Source organism: Bubalus bubalis, chromosome 4 (genome assembly GCF_019923935.1).
Source record: "Bubalus bubalis isolate 160015118507 breed Murrah chromosome 4, NDDB_SH_1, whole genome shotgun sequence".
Classification (NCBI taxonomy): Eukaryota; Metazoa; Chordata; class Mammalia; order Artiodactyla; family Bovidae; genus Bubalus; species Bubalus bubalis.
In genome coordinates, this window is record NC_059160.1 from 49818965 (window position 1) to 49841589 (window position 22625).

At 36.5% G+C, this 22625-nt stretch overlaps 1 protein-coding gene and 1 pseudogene across 3 annotated transcripts in view; one reads left to right on the forward strand and one right to left on the reverse strand.

Moving 5' to 3' along the window:
• The window catches only part of CRY1 (cryptochrome circadian regulator 1), a 95582-nt gene that overhangs the window by 33982 nt on the left and 38975 nt on the right, over positions 1 to 22625 (forward strand). The gene's annotated exons all lie outside the window — the stretch shown is intronic.
• On the reverse strand, positions 11168 to 16180 carry LOC123465652 (annotated as a pseudogene).

The following is a 22625-nucleotide window of genomic DNA, read 5'->3' on the forward strand; positions in this document are numbered from 1 at the left end:
ACTAAAAAACCAATGGGTCAATGATGTCATCAAAGAAGAAATCAGAAAATACATTAAGACAAGTGAAAATGAAAATACAATCTTAAAAAAAAACCTATGGGATACAGCAAAAGCTGTTTTAAGAGGGAAGTTCATAGCAGTACAGGCCTTCTTCAGGAATCAAGAAATTCTCAAATAAACAACCTAACCTACCACCTAAAGTAAATGAACAGACAAAACCCAAAGTCAGCAGAAAGAAAGAAATAATAAAGATGAGAGAAGAATCAGAAAAGAAACAAACAAAATAGACCTAAAAAGTAGAAAATAGCAGTAAAATCAAGAGCTCTCTTTTTGGAAAGATAACAAAATTGTCAAACCTCTAGGTATGTGCACCAAGAAGAAGAGAGACCCAAGTAAAATAAGAAATGAAAGAAGGAAACAATAACAGATACCACAGAAATAGAAAAAAAATCATAGGAGAGTACTTTGAAAAGATACATGCAAACAAATTGGACAACTGAGATGAAATGGAGACGTTTCTAGAAGCATATAGCCTGCCAAAATTGATTCAACAAGAGACAGATGAGTTGAACAGACAATCATTAGAAGTGAAATAGAATCTATAATTTTTAAAAGTCCTTCCAAATAAAAGTCCAGATCCAGACAGCTTCACTGGAGAACTCTTATCAGACAAAGGGGAACTTATACCTATCCTGCTCAAATTATTACAGAAAATTGAGGAGGAGGGAATGCTCCCGAATTCATCCTATGAAGCCACCAGGAGCCTGATACCAAAACAAGACAAAGCACTACAAAAAAAGAGAGAAAATTATAGGGGCTTCCTTGGTGGCTCAGTGGTAAAGAATCCTCCTACCAATGCAGGAGACATGGTTTCAATCCCTGTTCCAAGACAATTCCATATGCCATGGAGCAGCTACACCTGTGAGCCACGACTAGTGAGCCTGTGCCTTAGACCTTGGGAGCCACAACTATTGACCTCATGTGCCACAACTACTGAAGCCTGTGGCCCTAGAGCCTGTGCTCTGCAATAAGAAAAGCCACTGCAATGAGAAGCCCACCCATCGTAACTAGAGGGTAGCCTCCACTCACTGCAACTAGGTAAATCCCATGCAGCAATGAAGACACAGCACACTCAAAAATAAATAAATAAAATTATTTAAAAAAAGAGAAAATTACAGATCAATGTCTTTGATAAACATAGATGAGAAAACTCAACAAAATATTTGCAAACTGAGTCCAATAGTAAATACATGATCAAGTTGGATTTATTCCATTTGCACAAGAATAGTTCTGTATATCCACATCAATCAATGTGATATACTACGTTAACAAAAGAAAAGATAAAAAACCACATGATCATCTTAATAGGTGCAGAAAAAGCATTTGACCAGGTTCAGTGTCCACTTATAAAAATTGTCACCAGAGTGGTTCTAGAGGGAACTTATCTCAACATAATAAAACCATTCATGACAAATCCATTGTTAACATAATTCTCAATTCATAATTCATAATTACATTAGTCATGTATGGATGTGAGAGTTGGACTATAAAGAAAGCTGAGTGCCAAAGAATTGATGCTTTTGAACTGTGGTGTTGGAAAAGACTCTTGAGAGTCTCTTGGACTGCAAGGAGATCCAACTAGTCAATTGTAAAGGAAATCAGTCCTGAATATTTATTGGAAGGACTGATGCTGAAGCTGAAACTCCAATACTTTGGCCATCTGATGCAAAGGACTGACTCATTGGAAAAGACCCTGATGCTGGAAAGATTGAAGGCAGGAGGAGAAGGGGATGACTGAGATTGAGATAGTTGGATGGCATCCCCGACTCAATGGACATAAGTTTGAGTAAGCTCTGGGAGCTGGTGATGGACAGGGAAGCCTGGCGTACTGCAGTTCATGGGGTCGCAGAGTCAGACATGGCTGAGTGACTGAACTGAACATAATTCTCAATGGTGAAAAACTGAAAGACTTCCTAACAACTTTAGGAATAAGATGAGGATGCCCACCCTCACCACTTTTATTCCACATAATATTGGAAATCCTAGCCACAATTAAATAAGAAAAAGATATAAAAGATACTGAAGATTGGAAGGGAAGAGGTAAAACTGTCAGCATTTGTGGATGACATGGTACATAATATGGAAAGCCATAAAGTCTCCACACAAAATCTATTAGAACTAACAAATGAATTCACCAAGATAGCAATATATAATATTAATATACAGAAATCCATTTTATTTCTTTTTACACTGGCAATGAAATATCAAAAAAAGAGTGTAAAAGATTTAAAATCACATCAAAAATTTAAAATACTTAGGAATAAATTTGACCAAGGAGGTGAAAGATCTATACACTGAAAACTGTAAAACATTGATAAAGGAAATTGAAAATGATTCAAAGAAATGGAAAGATATCCCATCCTCTTGAAAGAATTAGTATTGTTAAAATGGTCATACTACCCAAAGCAATCTACAGATTTAATGCAAGGTCTATCAAAATACCCATGACATTTTACACAACTAAAACAAATGATCCTAAAATTTATATGACCTAAATGGAACCTAAATGACCTAAAATTGTCAAAGCAGTCCTGAGGAAAAAGAACAAAGTTGGCGACATAACCCTCCCAGAGTTCTGACTATACTACAAAACAGCAGCAATCAAAGCAGTATGATATTGGTACAAAAATAGATATATGGTTCAACAGGCTAGAATAGAGAGCTCAGAAATAAACCCACACACCTACAGTCAATTAATCTATGACAAAGGAGGTAAGATATTCAATGGAGAAAAGACAGTCTCTTCAGTAAATGGTGTTGGGAAAGCTGGACAACTGCATGTAAATCAATGAAATTAGAACATTCCCTCATACCATATACAAAAAGTCAAAATGGTTTAAAGACCTAAATATAAGATATGACACCATGAAACTCCTAGAAGAGAATATAGGGGAAACATTCTCTGACCTAAATCATAAAAATATTTTAAAAATCAGTCTCCCAAGCTAAAAGAACTAAAGCAAAAATAAACAAATGAGGCTTAACCAAACTTAAAAGCTTTTACACAGCAAAGGAAACCATTGACAAAATGAGAATATAGATTATAGATGGAGAAAATATGTCAAATGATGTGACTGATGAGTCGTTAACATCTAAAATATAAAAACACATTGTACAACTCAATATTGAAGAAGTAAACAATACAGTCAAAAAGTGGGTAAAACACCTGAATAGAAAGTTTTCCAAAGAAGACATACAGGGTAAAGTTGTCTAATATAGTAAGTCCCCTGTATACAAACCTTCAAGTTGCAAACTTGCACAGATGAGAATGTGTGTGTGTGTGCCCAGTTATGTAAGTTGGTCCACGTGTCTGATGCCCATTATCATGTGCATGCATCCTCTACAAATGGTTGTGCTTCTGTGTACTTTATAGTATTGTTTAGAGTGCAATGGTGGAGAAGGCAATGGCACCCTACTCCAGTGCTCTTGCCTGGAAAATCCCATGGATGGAGGAGCCTAATAGGCTGCAGTCCATGAGGTCGCTAAGAGTTGGACACAACTGAGCGACTTCGCTTTCACTTTTCACTTTCATGCCTTGGAGGAGGAAATGGCAACCCACTCCAGTGTTCTTGCCTGGAGAATCCCAGGGACGGGGGAGCCTGGTGGGCTACCATCTATGGGGTCGCACAGAGTCGGACACAACTGAAGCAACTTAGCAGCAGCAGCAGAGTGCAGTGGTACAGTATAATTATTTCAAGCCCAGGATGTCTGGAAGCAAGCATAAAAGCAGCAGTGATGTAGCTGGTTCTATTGTACTTTTCAAGATACTGTATTGTAAGATTAAAAACATTTTATTTTTTATATTTGTTTTAGTGCATTATTAATGTAAAAAGTATTATAAGTATTACAGTACTATATAGCTGATTATATTAGTTGGGTGCATGCATGCTCAGTTGCTTCAAGCATGTCCAACTCTTTGCATTCCTAGTGACTGTAGCCTGCGAGGCTCCTCTGGCCATGGGATTCTCCAGTCAAGAAAACTGGAGTGGGTTATCATGTCCTCCTCCAGTGGATTTTCCCCAACCCAGGGGTCAAACCCACATCTCTTGCATCTCCTGCAAAGGCAGGCAGGTTCTTTACCATTAGTGCCACCTGGGAAGCCCCATTAGTTGGGTACCTAGACTAATTTTGTGGAACTTATGAACAGATTGGAACAGATTGGATGAACAACTTGTACTTATGAACATGTTCTCAGAATGGAAGTTGTTTGGTATGTAGGGGACTTATTACGTTCAACTTGTTACCTGTCTTGTAGTGTCATTTCCTACCACTACCCTAAACTTTCAATAAGAGCTTCCTAGCCATTAAAAAATATGATAATGGAAAGTAAGTATGAAGGATCCAACTTTTTTCCCCATAGATTAGTTGTTGAATTCCATCAAGCTCCTTTTATGAACATCATAACTCATCCATTTTTCTCTAGATGAACCATTATGAACAAAGCTACAGAGAACATTTTTGTACATCTCCCAGTAAATATGTTTACACATTCTGGGAGGATATATGCATAAGAGTGGCACTGCTGAGTCATAGGGTAGGCATTTCTTCACTGTTAGTAGACAGTGCCAGTTTTCCAAAGTGTTTATGCCATTCACATTCCTGCCAGCAGGTCGTGGGAGTCTTGAGATGACCTATCCTCTTATCAACACTTGTTATTGTTAGTCTTTTTCTTTTCAATCATTCTGATGGATGTGAAGTGTTATTTCATTATAGCTTTAATTTTCACTTTGTGATTACCAAAGAAGTTGACTGTTTTTTCATGTTGTTAGTAGCCATTGGATACTTTCTTTGGGAAAGTGCTTGTTCAGGTCTCTTGTCCATTTTTCCATTGTGTTAATCTATAATTAACACATAGTAGATTAATATATAATATTATATGTTATATATAAAATAACACAAAATATATTTATTTTATATATTTATTTAAACAAAATATAAATAAAATATTAAAAATCTATAAATTTCATAAAATAAATTTTTAAAACAAGATTAAGATGAGCTGATTAAGATTTAGAAATAGCTTCCAGTGGAGCTATTTCAAATCCTAAAAGATGAGGCTGTGGAAGTGCTGCACTCAATACGCCAACAAATTTGAAAAACTCAGCAGTGGCTACAGGACTGGAAAAGGTCCGTTTTCATTCCAGTCCCTAAGAAAGGGAATGCCAAAGAGTGCTCAAACTACCGTACAATTGCACTCACCTCACACACTAGCAAAGTAACGCTCAAAATTCTCCAAGCCAGGCTTCAACAGTACGTGAACCGTGAACTTCCAGATGTTCAAGCTGGTTTGAGAAAAGGCAGAGGAACCAGAGATCAAATTGCCAGTATCCACTGGATCATCGAAAAAGCAAGAGAGTTCCAGAAAAACATCTATTTCTGCTTTATTGACTATGCCAAAGCCTTTGACTGTGTGGATCCCAATAAACTGTGGAAAATTCTGAAAGAGATGGGAATACCAGACCACCTGACCTGCCTCTTGAGAAATTTGTATGCAGGTCAGGAAGCAACAGTTAGAACTGGACATGGAACAGCAGACTGGTTCCAAATCGGAAAAGGAGTATGTCAAGGCTGTATATTGTCATCCTGCTTATTTAACTTCTATGCAGAGTACATCATGAGAAACGCTGGGCTGGAGGAGGCAAGCTGGAAACAAGATAGCTGGGAGAAATATCAATAACTCAGATATGCAGATGACACCACCCTTATGGCAGAAAGTGAAGAACTAAAGAGCCTCTTGATGAAAGTAAAAGAGGAGAGTGAAAAAGTTGGCTTAATTAAAGCTCAACATTCAAAAAACAAAGTTCATGGCATCTGGTCCCATCACTTCATGGCAAATAGATGGAGAAGCAGTGGAAACAGTGTCAGACTTTATTTTTCTGGGCTCCAGAGTCACTGCAGATGGTGATTACAGCCATGAAATTAAAAGACGCTTACTCCTTGGAAGAAAAGTTATGACCAACCTAGATAGCATATTAAAAAGCAGAGACATTACTTTGCCAACAAAGGTCTGTCTAGTCAAGGCTATCGTTTTTCCAGTAGTCACATATGGATGTGAGAGTTGGACTATAAAGAAAGCTGAGTGTTGAAGAATTGATGCTTTTGAGCTCTGGTGTTGGAGAAGACTCGTGAGAGTCCCTTGGACTCCAAGGAGATCCAACCAGTCTATCCTAAAGGAGATCAGTCTTGGGTGTTCATTGGAAGGACTGATGTTGAAGCTGAAACTGCAATACTTTGGCCACCTCATGCGAAGAGTTGACTCATTTGAAAAGACACTAATGCTGAGAAAGATTGAGGGCCGGAGGAGAAGGGGACGACAGAGGATGAGATGGTTGGATGGCATCACCGACTCAATGGACTTGAGTTTGAGTAAACTCCAGGAGTTGATGATGGACAGGGAGGCCTGGCATGCTGCAGTCTGTGCTATCACACAAAATTGGACTCGACTGAGCGAGTGAACTGAACTGAAAGATGAGCTGAAGTAAAACCATGGGAAAAGATATACCATGCAAATGCTAATAGAAAGCTAGTATCACTTTAGTAATATCAGATGGAGTTTAAAGCAAGAAGCATTATTAAAGATGAAGGAAGTATCCAGGTCTTTAAAATGGATAGTCCTTCAGAAAGACATAGCAATTCTAAATTTGTATTTGTAAAATATAGTTTCAAAATACAGAAAGCCAATATTGATAGAACTAAAAGGAGAAATAGAAAAATTTAGAGTCAAAGAGAGAAATAAGAGAGAAATACATACTTCTTTCAATAACTAGTGCAATAGGCAGACCAGAAATCAGTAGTTTAAAGGATTGGAACAATATGATTAACAACTTTGACTTAATTCACATAAGTAGAGCATTTTATCCAACACGTACAGTATACATATTCTTTTCAAGAGTACATTGAAAGATTAACAAAATCAATTGTGTCCTGGGTCATAAAGCAAGTCTAGTATTTCACAACATTGAAATAACAGAGGGTATGTTCTTGAATCACAATGAGATAAGTTCAGAATTACTAACAAAAAAATCCCCAAATACCAATAGTTAAGCAATATTCTTACAAATAATAAAATAGAAATTACAGTAGAAATTTTAAAGTATTTTGAACTAAATGACAATGACATATCAAAATTTGTGAAATACAGCTAAAGACATTTATGGCCCCAAAAGCATAAGGTTGAAAAGAGGAAAGACTTAAAAATCTGAGACAGAAGTATTCCTTTCCAAGAAGTTGAAAAAAAAATCAGAAAAAATAAACTACAAGAAGATGAAGAAAATAATGAATATGAACACAAATTAAAACTGGAAAGTTTATTTCCAACTTTTAAAACAAACAGAATAAAACAAAATCCCCAAAGCACTTTGTCCTGTATTTTCCCAACTTAATAAATAGAAATTTTATCCTGTCATGTGCCCTGAATTGGAAATCAACTTTGCTATCTGTCTCATATCTCACATTTTTCATATGATCCTATAAGTTATACCTTAAAAATATATCCAGAATCTAGTCATTTCTCATTCCCGTCATTATTACAGCTTGAGCTCAGCCATCATTATCTCTTACCTGGATAACTGCTTTAATTTCTTAATTGATCTCTTAGCCCAGTTCTTCATCTGATAGTCAGAATTACCCTGTAAAACCTTTGTGTTGCTACTGTTCTCTTAACTTTCCAGTCCATTTCCAAAAGGCAAAGAAAACTCTTATAATGGCCAGTTCAGTTCATTTTAGTCGCTCAGTCATGTCCGACTCTTTGTGACCCCATGAACTGCAGCATGCCAGGCCTCCCTGTCCATCACCAACTCCCGGAGTCCACCCAAATCCATGTCCATCGAGTTGGTGATGCCATCCAACCATCTCATCCTCTGTCGTCCCCTTCTCCTCCTGCCCTCAATCTTTCCCAGCATCAGGGTCTTTTCCAGTGAGTCAGCTCTTCGCATCAGGTGGCCAAAGTATTGGAGTTTCAGCTTCAACATCAGTCCTTCCAATGAACACCCAGGACTGATCTTTAGGATAGACTTGTTGGATCTCCTTGCAGTCCAAGGGACTCTCAAGAATCTTCTCCAACACCACAGTTCAAAAGCATCAACGAGGCCTTAAATAATTTGCTCACCTCATCTATTCTTTGCCTTCTTCCTTTTCTTCCCTGAGCAGCAACCATATTGACCATCTTGCTATTCCTCAAACATGCTATTGAATCTCTAGGCTGTTGCTCTTCCCCAATACCCTCTTGGCTTTGCTGCTGTTGTTCACTCATGTCCAACTCTTTGCAACCCCGTGGACTGCAGCAGGCCAGGCTTCCCTGTCGTTCACCATCTCCTGGAGTTTGCTCAAACTCATATTCATTGAGTCAGTGATGCCATCCAACCATCTCATCCCTTCCTTCAATCTCTCAGCATCAGGATCTTTTCTAATGAGTTGGCTCTTTGCATCAGGTGGCTGAAGTATTGGAGCTTCAGCTTCAGCATCAGTCCTTCCAATGAATATTCAGGGTTGATTTCCTTTAAGATTAACTGGTTTGATCTCTTTGCAGTCCAAGGGACTCTCAAGCATCTTCTCCAACACCACAGCTCAAAAGTATCAATTCTTCAGCATTCAGCCTTCTTTATGGTCCAGCTATCACAGCCATACATGACTACTGGAAAAACCATTGCTTTGACTAGAAGGACCTTTGTTGGCAAAGGTCTACTTTTTAATATGCTGTCTAGGTTGGTCATATCTTTTCTTCCAAGGAGCAAGCATCTTTTAATTTCATGGCTGCAGTCACCGTCTGCGGTGATTTTGGAGCCCAAGATAATAGTCTCTCAGTGTTTCCATTGTTTTCCCCATCTATTTGCCGTGAAGTGATGGGACCAGATGCCATGATCTTTGTTTTTTGAATATTGAGTTAAGCCAGCTTTTTCACTCTCCTCTTCCAGCTTCATCAAGAGGCTCTTTGGTTTCTTTTTGCTTTCTGCCATAAGGGTGGTGTCATCTGCATATCTGAGGTTATTGATACTTCTCCTGGCAGTCTTGATTCCAGTTTGTGCTTCATCCAGCCTGACATCTCCCGTGATGTACTCTGCATAGAAGTTAAATAAGCAGGGTGACAACATACAGCCTTGACGTACTCCTTTCCCAATTTTGAACCAGTCCATTGTTCCATGTCCGGTTCTAACTGTTGGTTTTTGACCTGCATACACATTTCTCAGAGTCAGGTAAGGTGTTCTGGTATTCCTATCTCTTTGAATTTTCCAGTTTGTTGTAATCTACATAGTCAAAGGCTTTAGTGTAGCCTCATTTCAGAACTTTGCTGAGTATCACCTTATTAATGAAATCTTATCAATTAGCCCAAACAGCAATCCTTTCCCCCATACTTGGCATTCCCTACTGTAAGTGGTTACTACCTGTTGTTGTTCAGTTGCTAAGTCTTGTCCAACTCTTTGTGACCCCATAGACTGCAGCATGCCAGGCTTCCCTATCCTTCACTGTCTCCTGGAGTTTACTCAGACTTACGCCCATTCAGTTGGTGATGCTATCCAACCACCACTGGTAGAGATGTGAAAGTAATATTTATGTAGGAAGGAACTTTCCAAACCTGTTTATTTCAGGATGCAGTGCTCTCAATCATCTGCTTTTTTTTATTTTGAAATAATTTTAGGCTTATGGAAGAATTGCAAAAATAATAGTTACTGTATACTCTTCACCCAGCATCTCTTAATGTTAATATCTTATATAGTCATAGTATAGTTATCAGAAGTAAGAAATTAGCATTTATATGGTGCTGTTAATGAAACTACAGACTTTATATGAATTTCACAATTTTTCCACTAACATCTTTTTCTGTTTCAGTATCCAGTCTAGAATTCGCCATTGCATGTCTCCTTATTTTCTTCTGGCTGGTAAAAATATCTTGGTCTTTCCTTGTCTTTCAAGACCTTAAGAATTTTAAAAGTACTAATTAGGCATTTTGTAGGATGTCCCTCAATTTGGACTTATGATATTTTCTCGTGCTTGAGGCTTTGCATTTTTGAAAAATACCACAAGTGATGTGGCTTTCTCATATGACGGGAGACATGGTATCAATGTGTATTATTATTGGTGATATTGATCATTGGCTACGAGAGTGTCTGCTGGGTTTCTCCATTGTAAGATTACTATTTTTTTCCTTTGTAATTAATAAATATTTTGGGAGAGATATTTTGAGGTTATATGAAAAGTCAAAGTGTTAGTTGCTCAGTCGTGTCCAACTCTATGTGACCCCGTGGACTGTAGCCTGCAAGGCTCCTCTGTCCATGAAATTCTCCAGGTAAGAATACTGGAGTGGGTACTATTCCCTTCTCCAGAAGATCTTCTGACCCAGGATCAAACCCAGATCTCCTGCGTTACAGGCAGATTTCTTTATCATCTGAGCCACCAGAGGTTGTATTAGTATTCTTTTTCTTCTTATAATTTCAGATACTAATTTTTATATTCATCGGTGGCTCTTGCTTGATTGAAGCAGTTATTAAGTGCTATTCCAATCATGATTTTTTTCATCTCTTCCATATTTATTAGTTGGATTTCTTCTGTAATTGAAGAATTATTCCTTCTCCTTCCACATATTTCATTATTCAATAATTTATACATTTGTGGATTTATGTTTGTTTTATTCTTTGGGTTATAATCTATTACCATTGCTGTTTGTTTTGTTTAAATTGGTCCACCTTTGATAGCCATCTTATTTTTAGACATGCACTCATCTTATTTTTCTTTAGCAGTTCCTTACTTTCTGGCACCATGAAATGCTCCAGCTCATCTTATATAATTTTTTGCTCTGCTCTGAAATCAGCCACCACTCTGTGGAATCCTTGTTCTTATTAGAGAAGGATATTTGGAAAGCAACATTTGGGTACTTGTTTCATCTTTTATAGCGTTTTTTCCCTTCTCTGGCACTTTTTTCCCTTTTCTTTTTCATAGTACTACCAGCATGAAAACCTCTAAAAATCTTGACTTAATGTCTAGAGGAAACTAGCATTATTAGAAGAGAATTTTCTGGTAGGAATATCAGAAAACCAATACATGTAATGCTGTCATTTGCTTTTGTACATGTGTTACACAAATTTTATTTAGTTCTGTTTTAATCCTCTAAAGCCTAGAAGTAGATTTTCAATATGATTTTTTTGCCTATCGTCATAGGGTTAGAATGTTCTGGTTTCTAAAAATACACATGGAATAGTAAAAGTCTTAGATTTCAAGTACCTTTGTGATTTGGGGATTAGGGAGACATATTACATAACCATACTAGTTTAAATTAACCTCAGAAGTTAAAATATATTTCAAGAAAGACTGAGGTAAACTGTTGTCACAGAGTGCTGTGATAGATACTGTAGATCCGGATCAGTTATATCTTTGTAAAGTTGTAGAGATATTCCTCAGCATAATTGCGTTCCTTTTATAATACTTTGGGTTCATTTAGTTTCACTTATAGTTCTCTCTCTAAGCATAGAACAACTTCTGTAAGTAGTTATATAACATCTATAAAGATGAGACGTTTCTTATTTTTAACCATGAAATTAATGGGATGCGTTTGAGGTCTGTGACTGGTTCATAACTCACTTATTAAGTAATTACATAAAATTAACCCCTTTTGTTCCTGAGAATTGCATCAGACTTAGATTCTCAAATTTCAGTTTGATTTCCATGTTATCTTTTCTCCCTTTTTTTTTTTTTGACCCTTTCACCATCTCACCCTCTTCTCTATCCTTTGTTCATTCTTTCTTCTTTATCCCATCAGTCTTCTCTGTCCCATATACTCTTGCTTCTTTCTGTCATGTGTCCTTACTTCTCTCATGTGTTATTACATCTTTATCCCATTTATCTGTCCTCTCTCTGACCTTTTCTTCCATCAGTAATTCTTCCCATATTTCCTTCTAGGAATACACATATTTATCCTCTGCTTCTGTATATCCAGACCTCATTCCATCCTTTCTCTTCTTTTTCTTCTGTCTCTCCAACCTTCTTTCTGTCCTGTCAGTCCTTCTGTCCATTCAAAGTGAAGGTCCTTTTCTTCCATCAGTTCTTTTCCTTTCTCCTTATGACTGCCATATATGTGCTGATGAATTCCAGTTTTACATCTTGCAATCACACTTCTGTCTTAGACTCCAGATTTAACAATCCCACTTCCTTTGCTGTATTACTTCTTGAATATCTACCCAGATACCAACTGCTCTTATCATTTTCACTATTTCCACTCCTATTCATGGCACCATCATCTCTTCTCTAGAGTAGTATAGTAGTCTCTTCATACTATAGTAGTATAGTAGTTATCCTATTTCTACCCTTTGCTGATACTCATTTCCCCCATCAGTCCAAGAGATTATTCTAAAAGTTATCATATCATGTCCCAGTGTTTGCACAAAACCTTTTAAAGGATTCCTATCTTTTAAAATTATTATTGAGGTAAATTGGTTTATAACACAGAAGTTTCATTTGTATGTTATGATTCAATATATGTGTATACTGTAGCATGCTTATCACAAAAACAGTCACCATACAGTTGACCCCCTTTGCCTTTTTTGTGCTTCTATCCTCTCTGATAACCACGAACCTTATTTTCCACAGATGAAAATAAAAATATTTTTATATTTTAAAATATAAATCTTTTTTCCCCAGCTTTATTGATATATAATTTACATGTAACTAGTCTTTTTCTGAGAGAGAGAAATTTCAAATAAGACAGACTACTGAGACGCATTACACATTAATCTGGAAAAGCATGCTTTTGAACACATGTTAGATTTTATTTATTTGTATGTAAATCCTTTAAAGCCTAGAAGTACATCTTATACTTGATTTTGGCCTAACCTGGTAGAGTCATAATGCTGTGGTTTCTAAAAATAGACAAGGAGTACGAGTTCTAGATTATAAATAGCTTTGTGTGATTTTTGAGATCAGGGAGGCTTAAGTTACATAGGTTGTATTAGTATAATTTGATTTCAGAGATTGAGTGATCCTGACCCTTTTAAACTCTAATTATTAATTTTAATAATTTTCTGTGTATTCTTTTTCTGTATATTGATAGTGTCAACTCTCATGCCATCTGTAAATAGCTGTGCTTTTATTTCTTCATTTCCTTTTATCTCTTGATCTTATTATTATATTTGTTAGTCCTGCTAGTACCAAGTTGAATAGAAACAGTGGCAGGCATCCTTGTCTTCTTCCTAGTCCTGAAAGAAATACTTAAAACATTTTTCCATTAAATAGAATGTTTTCTGTACTTTTTGTAAATGCCCTTTCACCATTAAGGAGGTTATCTTCTAGTCCTGGTTTGTTGAGGCAAAATGGAAATTGAATTTTAATAGTTACTCTTCCTGTATCTGTTCTGATTTTGGCATCCAGGCAAATCTCATCTCATAAAGTCAGTTGAGGAGTGTTCCTTTTTCTCCATACTCAGTATGAGGTTAGAACCTTCTAAAAACTAAAACTGTCTATTTTATGAATGTTTGTTACAATTCATCTGTATAACTGACTCACTCTTATGATTTTCATGTAAGATTTTTAACCACGAATTCAATCTGTGAGATCATTTCATGTTCTTTTTTTGCTCTTGAGTCAGTTCTGGTGAGTTTTAAATTTCTTCCTGAGTAACTTTTGATAAGGAATTCATCCACCTTATCAAAGTTTTCAGATTTATTTCCTTAAAATTGTTCATACTGTCTTATTTTCCACTTAATCCCTACAGTATCTGAGATTATATCCTCATTTTAACTTTTTTTTTAACCTGTGCTCCCTGAATTGGGGGTGCAGAGTCTTAACCACTGGGTTACCAGGTAAGTCCCTCTTTTTTATTCTTAATATTGTTTATTTCACCTTCTCTCATTTTTCCCCTTAATTTACCTTGTCAGGTATTTATAATATTGTTTCTTCAAGCAATAAATTTTGGCTTGTTTCTATTATATATGTGTTCTCTTTTCACTAATTCCTGCTTTTCATTTTTCTTTGATCATTTCCTTCTTTCCTTTTTCTTCTTTTTTAGAACAATAAACACCTTTATTACTTGAGCTAAGGTATGAGGGAGGAAGATTTGTTTGCCTTTCCAGGCCTTGATTTTCTTCAGATGGAAGTTCAGCTCCTTGCAGTCTAGCACATAGTCATCTGCTTTGGCCACACTGGCCTGGTCTTGAAACTGCATGCAAGAAGCTTTCCCTCCTGGAACTGCTCCTTCAGAAAACTGCTGATTTAAGCATTCTCCTTTTCATCATATTTCTTCTGAATTTTCTTAGATCATTTTTTATTGTTGTTGTTTAAAATCCCTTCTTCCTTGAGAGTCAGCTTGGCTCCATTCTAGCAGCCCAGAGGCAGTGCATAGTGGGACCCCTACTTCTCTCAGAATAGTGTGCTGTCAGTGAGCAAGATGCAGTTCTTCACTAGGGTCTTGGTACTGACCAGCTCATCATTGGATGCACTGTGAACAACATGTTTAATCCTCACTTTGCACATACAACACTCCAAGCCTCAGTAAAATTTCCCCATGTCCATGTCCAGCCTCAAGATACAGTATTTCTTGTTGCCTCCCTGCACATGGACTGTGTGTATGAGGCCAGCATCAATCTTAGTGTTGGCAGCAGGGATTCTCAGCTCATACTTCTGCTTCCTGTGGTAGGGCTTTCTTGCTCCTGGTCTTGTGGCACTTGTGCCAGTTGTCCAGAAAAATACCTGTTGCTCAGTGCTGGCTGGAAAGAGATCGTTTCCTTCTTTGTGTTAATATTTTTTAGGACCTTATTTATTCTGCTGTTTTCCTAACTCAATTTCAAGTCTTTTTTTCTAATGTAAGCATTTAAGCCTTTATACACCATTTATTTATATATCAATAACCTCAGATATGCAGATGACACCACCCTTATGGCAGAAAGTGAAGAGGAACTAAAAAGCCTCTTGATGAAGGTGAAAGAGGAGAGTGAAAAAGTTGGCTTAAAACTCAGCATTCAGAAAACGAAGATCATGGCATCTGGTTCCATCACTTCATGGGAAATAGATGGGGAAACAGTGGAAACAGTGTCAGACTTTATTTTTTGGGCTCCAAAATCACTGCAGATGGTGACTACAGCCATGAAATTAAAAGACGCTTACTCCTTGGAAGAAGAGTTATGACCAACCTAAATAGCATATTGAAAAGTAGAGACATTACTTTGCCAACAAAGGTCCATCTAGTCAAGGCTATGGTTTTTCCAGTGGTCATGTATGGATGTGAGAGTTGGACTGTGAAGAAAGCTGAGCACCGAAGAATTGATGCTTTTGAACTGTGGTGTTGGAGAAGACACTTGAGAGTCCCTTGGACTGCAAGGAGATCCAACCAGTCCATTCTGAAGGAGATCAGCCCTGGGATTTCTTTGGAAGGAATGATGCTAAAGCTGAAACTCCAGTCCTTTGGCCACCTCATGCGAAGAGTTGACTCATTGGAAAAGACTCTGATGCTGGGAGGGCTTGGGGACAGGAGGAGAAGGGAACGACAGAGGATGAGATGGCTGGATGGCATCACTGACTCAATGGACGTGAGTCTGAGTGAACTCCGGGAGTTGGTGATGGACAGGGAGGCCTGGTGTGCTGCGATTCATGGGGTCGCAAAGAGTCGGACATGACTGAGTGACTGCACTTGAACTGATACCATTTTTTTGTTGTTTTGTATTCTGTACATTTTAGATATATTTTCCTCATTATCAATCAGTTCTAGGTTTTTCCTGAAATCCATTGCGATGTTCTTTGTCCTATAAATTGTTTGAAGAAGTGTTTTTTAATTTCAGAATGTATGCCAGATACCAGTTCCTTTAAATTTGTTGATAGTGTTATGACCTAGTACAGGTCAATTTTCATGAGTATTCCATTTATACTTGAATAAATGTTCTCTGTTTACTGGGTATAGTGTTTTCTGACTGTCTTATGTCCTTTTCTTTTGTTTTGCGTAGTTTCAGTATGATATAGCTAGATGTGGATCTTTCTCTGACTGTCTCATCTCCCCATCTGTGTATCTCTGCTCATTTTTATCTGTTCTTTTTTCTATTTTTATTTTCCCTTCTCTCCATCTAACCTCCCATCTCCAGCTCCACATCCCTCTTTTCTTACATGAGAAGAGAGAGGCGTGAGATTCATGAACTTCTTGAATTGCCATCTTTCGGTGGTTCTGGAAAATTCTCAGTAAAATTTAGGCCTCTCATTCTGCAACTTGTGGAATAAATTATTGTTTCCTTATGTATTTTATGATTGATTTATTGGTTAGTTGGTTGATTGACTTTTGGTAGAACTTTTTCTGTAGAAAATGAAGTGTTGGTTGAAGTTGAGAATCCAGAGAGTATTTATACTTTCTTTTAGCAATTATCTCAGATCATAACCAACCTGGGACCACATTAAAGGCAATGATATGCTTGAGGTGTTTGGTACCATTTAAATTCCATGAATTTGCATTGAGATTATGCTTTGAGGGGGATGCGCTAGAATTTTTAAATAAAATAAATAATTTTAGGTTTGTAGAAAATGTGGAAATACAATGCAGAGAGTTCCTGATTACTCTATACCCAGTTTTCCCCAATATTAACATCTTAACATTAACACCATATTTTTGTCAATACTAAGAAATCATAGCACTAACTAAATTCTGGACTATATTCAGATTTCCTCTAATGTTCTTTTTCTGTTCCAGGATTCCATGCAAAATACCACATTGCACTTAGGCTCCTCTGTTCTGTGCCAGTTCCTCAGGCGTCCCTTGTTTTTTATGACCTTTTTGATTTAGTCATCTGTCTTATAGAATAGCCAGCCTCAGTTTAGTTTTGTCTGATGTTTTTCTCATCTTTAGAGTGGGATTATTGCTTTGTGGAAAATATCACAAAAAAATATCTCATCGTATTGTATTAAGATGTACCTGATACCCAACTGATTTTATCACTGGTGATGTTTGCTCTGATCATGTGGTTAAGGTAGTGTTTGCCAGTTTTCTTCACTGTAAAATCACTGTGTTTAACCTTTCCATTCAGGAATGGGAGATTTTATTTTCTTTCAACTCTAACCAAGTAGAGACAGGCAAGTTTCCTTCCTGTCCTAGTCTGCCCTATTAAGGTTTATGTCTACTGTACAGTTGAGCTGTGCATGGAGCTCTTTAAAGCTCAGGCATAATATTGAGGGTCTTTTATTAGTTTTTTCAGCTGAATGGGCCTGGACTTTATCTCCTGTCCCCTCAACCTGGTTTATGTTCAAGGTTTCCAGGTATCTGTAGAAATCCTCAAGGCTAAAGCTGTCCTTAGCACGCTGCTTAACCTATTTATGACTCCTTACTTTTGGAGCACTCCAGTGAATTACGTTTAAAAGTTTTATTTATTTATTTATTTTTGTTAACTTGTTAGTTATTTCCGTTAGAGTATCTTAGTCCAATGTCCTGTCAGCGACAGAAGTTTGTAGGTTTCTTTTGACACTGATTTTGAATATTTATTGAAATGTTAACACTTGTGTTGAGGGGAAGTAATTTAGTGTTAGGAAGTATGATACATTCTCCCAGTTGCTCACTACCCATCCATCCCTCACCCAAACACACACAGTTCTTTTGAATTTCTTTTTTTTTAATATTTATTTATTTATTTGGCTGTGCTGGGTCTTAGTTGCAACATGTGGGATATAGTTCCCCAACCGGAGATGGAACCCAGGTTCCTTGCATTGGGAATGTAGAGTCTTAGCCACTGGACTACCAGGTAAGTCCCCTTTTGAATTTCTTGACTAAGGATACTGTTTTGCCTGCTTTGAATGCTCTTTGCTACTTGATCCTCATGATCAACACCTGTTGATTCCAAACTCTGCTCAAATGTTTTCTTGCTCATGCCTCGTATCTCCTTTCCTCTGCCCCCATACACAGTTTGATTTCTTCTGTGCTGCTGTAATATACCCTTCATTAAAAAATATGAATACATATATATCAGTGTTGGTTTGAATATTGTGATAGATATTATTGTTCACTTACAGAAAATTTATGCTTCTACCTTCTTGAAGTTTGGCTTGGCCTTGGGACCTTCTCTGACCAATTAAAACTGGTGAGAAAGGCCTAGTCCTGGTCTTTAAGAAGCTTACAATTCTGTGGCCAATATTCTTCCTTCCTGTCTTCATCTATTACAATCAAATTAATGCTTCAAGGCTTCTTTCTACCATCACCTTGGAATTTTTTGCCTCAGTTTCTCCCCATCTCAAAAAAAAAATCCAGAAGATTTCTCCCTCCTGATTTTTCAAAGCAAATTAATGATATTCGTAAGTGTCTCTTATATATTTCATTCTGCCGTAACAGGTTCTGTTATATTCATATCGTGTACATTTTCAGGTTTCTTTTCTAGATTTTAAGCTCCATAAATGTTGGCATTTCCTATCATTTATCATGTGTTCCTCAAATCAATAAAATTATGTGAATAATGAATAATGTCACTGCTTAGAAGATATTTTAGGAGTTTATTGGGGCATTTTGGGGGGTTACAGTGTTTGAAAGTTCCTAGTAGAATTAGTGAGGAGAGGCCAAGAATGGAAAACTTTTTGCAATGCTCAGGACAATCTCTCAAAATAAATAGTTGTCCTGAGTCCCACATAACTTTGAAATAGTCTACTAGATATTTCATATGAGTGAAAAACTTATTCATGATCTTTGGAATCTAGAGCCTAAATTCATTTTTACGTGTAAACATTAGTTATTTTTTACACAATTTTAATATGCATCGAGTGCTCCTAAAATATGTTTATCACCCATGTAAATCAGGGAAGACTGAACTTTGTCAAGAACTTTTCTAAGTCTTGCTTAACATTACAGAAAAGCCTCTTACCAAAGGCAGTACTGTTCATGGTATTTTAGTCACTGATAATACAGCTGTGTCATTCTGTTTTTGAAGCTGTTGAATTTTAAATGATTATGTAGGTGTAGGCATCCAGTTAATTCACTGTTTTTTTGTTTCATCCCCAGATATTTACTTATGGGAAGTAAATGTTATTTCTGTTTAAAATATAAATTACTTTCCTCAAAGTTCTTTCATGTGTTACATTGGAGCATTATATTAATGCTTTTAAATTGTATATAAGGATGTTATATTATCTATGAATTTCAGAATTTATAAAAGGCAGTGAAAAATATTTGTTATAAAAAGTGACATTGTGTCATGGTATTAGACCACAGATTTATGAACCATTAGAGCCTGGCAAAATCAGAAATTTGCTTTTAAAGTGTATGTTTAATCCTCTTTCAATATTAAACTGTTTTCTTCAGGGAACGTATATATCACAAATATTCTGATAATTTGAGTAAAGTTAGATAAGAACACCAAAATTTTGTCACAAACCAGAAAAAAAGCATATGTAAACTTTAGTCAATTTATGGAGAGACAATTTACTATTTATATTGATAATTTTTGAATTTCTAATGAAACACCATAGACCGCTTAATGACTGAGACTCTCCATTTTTTCTTTTATTATAGTTAATATATCCAGACCTTTTATTTTTAAAAATCTAACCATTGTTTCATGAGGAGGAAGAGTAGAAAGAGAAGATATTTTGCATGTGGTTTTAATGATCTTAATTTATATTCTGTAAGTCAGTTCTCTAGGGTCAGCAGTGAATTGTTTTGGTTGAGATATTTGAAGTGTAGTTTTCATCGTTGAGCATGTGATAAGATATATTTTATAAACTAAAGTGCAGAACCAGATGGCTTTATTTTGGTATGATACATGTTAATTCATAATGCCTTGTTTTTTAGCAGAAATGGGATTATGTTGTATCTTACTATTGCCTTTTTTAGACTATTTTATAGACAGAACTAGAAATTCAAGTTATATAAAGCTGTTCTAGCACAGGCTGGAAAGTAGGTCATTGTTATGGGGAGTATACCAAACTGCCCACTGGTTGCTATAGCAATGACCTACTTTAAGAAACTATTTCTGTTGATTCATGTTGAAATCATCTTTTGGAACTGGTATAAGGAAACTCACCACATGTAATTTTTTCTAATAGCAATAAGGTAGTGATCACTGGAGGTTTTAAAAAAAATCCTTAAAATATTTAAAGTGAAGAAATATATTTTCTTAACCTAACATCTCTTCAATTTATTGTGAAGTGCTGCAATTCATACTGTATTCAATAATTAAATATCAGCAGAACTATTCTTCTGTGTAGGCAGTACAATTATGCAAAGGGGTGTAGTGAGTTTTACTAACATTTGTCCTGTTTAAAAATCAACCCAGTGCATGTATCAGTAGTTAATCGCATTATTAACTGAGCCTTCAAATGGATATGGTTTCAAGAAAACAGTAAACACGCCAAACTGAATAAGGTCTGAAAATATGTTCCTATTTAAACTGTACCTTATAAGGAGTTCCCTGTTGGCCTGGTGGTTAGGAGTCCAGGCTTTCACTATCATGGCCCAAGTTCAGTCCCTGACCCAGGATCTGAGATCCTACAAGCTGTGTATAATTTCATTGTATTAAATCAGTCCATTCAACACTGGATTCCTATGATCTGGAACACATTGAATCTGAACTCTGGCAGAAACCACTCTCTTCCCTGATGAGGGTCAAGGATGAAAGATTAGACTTTATATAGTACTCTTTGAAGTAACATTATTCCTTCAGTACTAAAAAGAAATCTTACCTGTCAATGAGTTGATACTTTTAACTTAGTGTATTGGAGATTTTACAGTGTTATCAAGGAAGAATTATATGCTTAGATATTAGTTGATTCAGGGTCTTAATTGCACCGTATCTGTATGTATGTATATTCATATTCACATTTGCTTTGCCTTGTGGAAAAGATTTTCATCAAACCTTTGTTCAAAGTCACATTCAGGGAAGGTTAAGAGTTGAGACGATTGTGTATATAGTTGTAGGCATCCAACTAATTCATTGTCGTCTTTTGTCATGCCCAGTTATTTATATATAAAAATACATGTTATTTTTTCAAAACTATAAGTTTTTCCCAAGGGAGAATAATTGTAACTTCTGTTTAATGAATATCTGCCAAGTACTAGTGATTTTATACTTTTTCTAATCCTTTCATGAATTTGATCAAACTCCAGGGTATAGTGGACAGAAGAGCCTTGCATGCTACTGTCCATGGGATCACAGAGTTGGATGTGACTTAGCAACTGAACAACAACAAATCCTTTCAACAGATATTACAGACATTTCTATAGGTCATTTTCTCCTATTTCTGATCTTTTCAGCAAACTGTGTAAGGCACATATTGAAATTTGTTTGCCAAATACAGAAACCAAAACACATAAAGTTAACTGTGTAGTTAGGCATGAGACACAGATACTTAATTTGAAATCCTTCAGGAGGAGAAGGTGATTTATATGATAGCTATCATGTAACATACAATCTGAAAGTTTCTCTATGATGAGATACATTGTCCCTTGAGAGTATATGGGATGGAGAAATTACTTTCATATGGAAGACTGAAAATTAGCAGAAAATAGAGATGGGAATTAGGAAGGTGCTCCGGGCCAAGGGAAGAGCATGGAGCAAATTCCAGGAGATTAAATGTGTGTGGGGGAAAGTAGTTTAATTTGGCAGAAGGGAAAGAGGAGTGGCAGAAAAATGAACCTGGAACCCTAAGTTAGTCAAAATAATTTGTTCTTTATTCTATAGGTGAATGAACCTTTGAAGACCGTTTTACAGGAAAGTGTGCCTCAGGAAAATTTGGTATTGGTAGACAGAACTATTTTAAGGCATTGAGCAAATAATACTAACATGAGATAACAAGAAGTAGAATTATTGTAGTAAAGAGGGGACTAAAATTATTGTAGGAATGATGAGACATATAATCATGCTTACTGTGGGTCAAGCACTGTTTTAAGAGCTTCACATACATTAACTTATTTAATTCTCACAACAGTGCTATGATATGGGCCCTATTACTATCCCAGTTTAACACATGAGGAAATTAGAACTTTCCAGGATTGGTTGAGGGATAGTAATTTGTTGCTATTAATTATTAAATTATGGGACATCTATGCAATGAGATACCATAAACTGTGAAAATTGATGCCATAGAAGTGCTTTGAAAGATGTTCATTATGTGTTAAAACAGGTTTCCATCATATATAATATTTTTCAATTTTGTTCTACTTTGAAGGAATATATGCTAATTATCAATTTTATACCTTTTATGAAGTTTAAAAAAGTATGTTTCTCTCTTCTTTACCCCCACCCCAAACTTCCTCTCCCCAGTAGTTGTTCAGTTGCTCAGTTGTGTCTGACTCTTTGCGACCCCATGGATGCAACATTTGAGGCTTCCCTGTCCTTCACCATCTCCCAGAGTTTCCTCAAATTTACGTCCATTGAGTCAGTGATGCATCCAACCATCTCATCCTCTGTCATGCCCTTCTCCTGCCTTCACTTTTTCCCAGCATCAGGATCTTTTCTAATGAGTAGGCTCTTGGCATCAGGTGGCCAAAATATTGGAGCTTTAGCTTCAGCCTAAGTCCTTCCAATGAGTATTCAGGGTTGATTTCCTTTAGGATTGACTGGTTTGATCTCCTTCAGTCCAAGGGACTCTGAAGAGTCTTCTCCAACACCACAGTTTGAAAACATGAATTCTTT